This window comes from Suricata suricatta, unplaced genomic scaffold, assembly GCF_006229205.1.
Source record: "Suricata suricatta isolate VVHF042 unplaced genomic scaffold, meerkat_22Aug2017_6uvM2_HiC HiC_scaffold_218, whole genome shotgun sequence".
In the NCBI taxonomy this organism is placed as follows: Eukaryota; Metazoa; Chordata; class Mammalia; order Carnivora; family Herpestidae; genus Suricata; species Suricata suricatta.
The window spans coordinates 545-3,000 of NW_021866881.1; the positions used below are offsets into that span (position 1 = coordinate 545).

The 2,456-nt window shown below is 65.4% G+C and overlaps 1 long non-coding RNA gene across 1 annotated transcript in view; it reads right to left on the bottom strand.

Annotated features, from left to right (window-relative positions):
* Positions 1 to 1,787, bottom strand: part of LOC115284821 — a 2,282-nt gene extending 495 nt beyond the window's left edge. The window contains exons 1-2 of the long non-coding RNA XR_003905349.1: positions 1,614 to 1,787; positions 1,072 to 1,144 (exon numbers count right to left, since the gene is read on the bottom strand). This is a non-coding gene — a long non-coding RNA (uncharacterized LOC115284821). The remainder of the gene's footprint in view (positions 1 to 1,071; positions 1,145 to 1,613) is intronic.
* Positions 1,788 to 2,456: the final 669 nt, after the last annotated feature.

The window sequence follows — 2,456 nt, forward strand, 5'->3', positions numbered from 1 at the left end:
ACACACAGACACACAGACACACAGACTCATGCAGACTTACAGATGCACAGACACATAGACACACAGACACAGACACGCAGCCACACACAGACACACAAACATGCAGACACACACAGACACAGAGACACACAGACACACAGACTCACGCAGACTTACAGATGCACAGACACACAGACACATAGACACACAGACACAGACACGCAGACACACACAGACACACAGACACGCAGACGCACAGACACGTAGACACACAGACGCAGACACGCAGCCACACACAGACACAGAGACTCACGCAGACTTACAGATGCACAGACACACACACACAAACACATACACACACGCACACACACACACACACGGCACCTCCAGCCCCCCCAGCTCCTCCCTCACGGCCAGCACAGCCTGAACCCCCAAATATCACCAGAAGCTCATTGAAAACCAGCCGCAGCTGACTGCTGGCCACATTCCCAGGTCAGACGGACGGCCCAGCCCTGAGGACAGTGGCCCTGGCCAGGACGTGAAGAAAGCCACAGCGGACCACAGGTGCGCGGGGAGGGGAAGCAGGGGACACCGGGGTGACAGGCAGGAGACACCTCCACACAGCAACACACGCCTGGGGGCCAAGCAGCAGCAAGGAGCTGGGGGGGTGGGGAGAAGGGGACCCAGGGGAAGCCAAAGCCCACGAGTAGGGGAGAGGAGGCAGGGACAGGCAGGTGCCGGGAGGGGAGCCATCCTGACCGCCCCCAAGGCCAGTCTGAGGGGGCCTCCGTCTAACAGGAGTGCAGAGAAAGCAGGGTCAGTTGTGGCGCAGGGAGGGGAGAGGGGAGGAGGGCAGCCAGGCAAACTGGCCCTGAGCCCATGAGGCCGGGGGTAGACAGGGGCCCAACGGGGGCACGTGGGAGACCGGCCACAGGGAGAGCTCCTACTACCTGGGTGGGCAGACCCCGACCCTGGTCATGAGGCCTGGGCAGGCTGCCTAGCCGGGCCAAGAACAACCCAGAGGCTTCCCCAAGGGCCACCCCGTTAACCCGAAGCCCAAGGCCCTGGGCAGGGACAGAGCAGAGCACGTACCTTCTCGCCTGTGAAGAGCAGCATCCCCAACATGGTGAAGACGCACAGGTGCAGCGCCAGCAGCAGTACGACGCTGCGGGGGGGCGGGGGGGGGGAGCCTCAGCACGGGACACGCACCGCACACGCTGACCCGACCACGCGGGCAGCTCCCTGCTCTGCGCTCAGCCCTTGGCCCCACCCTAAAGGAGCCCTCTTTCCCTGGCAGGGGCGACCGGGGACCCAAAGCGCATCTCCCAGGGTCCAAGGACCCCCGCTGTCTCAGAGAAGGCCACACCCACCATCTGGGCCGGACCATGAGGGGTCACCCACGAGAGTCACTGGGGGAGGGGACTGAGGGAGAAGTGGGGGAGGGCACGAGGAGTGGGCAGGGGCCACAGCCACAGCGGGGCAGGAGGGAGCATCCACAGGGCTCTGCCATACCAGGCAGGGGGCTCAAGGCCACTGAGGGGCTGCCAGGAGGCCCCCAAACACCCAGCCACTGGCCTCCCAGGCCGCAGTCCCGGCGCCCCAGGGCCAGCAGGCAGCCGGCGCCAGAAGCCCACCTGGCCATTTCCGGCAGTGATGACCTGATGCACTTGAGCGTCTTCTTCATCATGGAGGAGTTCTGCATCAAGAAGAAGGGGCGGAGAAGCCTGCGGACCCGCAAGGACTGAAAGACAGCAGGAGGGGTCCCCACTTCCACCGGGCTGGGACGGGGGGCCAAGGAGCCCCGGGCCCCACCCAGACCGGCCCCAGCCCCTCCCACCCCAGCCAAAGAGCCCCACTCAGACCCCGCCCCCCAACTTCAACCTCGGGCCCCACAGCCTCCTCCTCCTATCCCTGCCAAGGGGCCACGCCCTGCAATCAGAGAGCCTTGGCGGTGCTCCCTGCTCCCCGCTCCTCCTCTGCCCCCGCCCCCCAACTGCAGCCTCACCCACTCCCCACACGCTGGGCCCCACCTCTGCACCCCCAGGCGCACGCATGCACACACACAGGTGTTCATGTGTGCACCCACACCCTCCATATGCACGCCCTCCACACGCACGGCTCCTGCACACATGCACACACACCCTCCACACACAGGCACACCCCCTGCACACACGCCCTCCGCACGCATGCCCTCCACGCGCACGGCTCCTGCACACGTGCACACATGCACACACACCCTCCACACACAGGCACGCCCCCTGCACACATGCCCTCCGCACAGTCACCCACCACACGCACAGCCCCTGCACACATGCGTACACACCCTATGCACGTGCACACGCCCCCTGCACACATGCCCTCCACACACACACGCCCCCTGCACGCACGCCCCTGCACACGTGCGCGCACACACCCTACACACGCGCACACGCCCCCCTGCACACACGCCCCCGGAACTCCCTCCTCTGCTCTCCCTG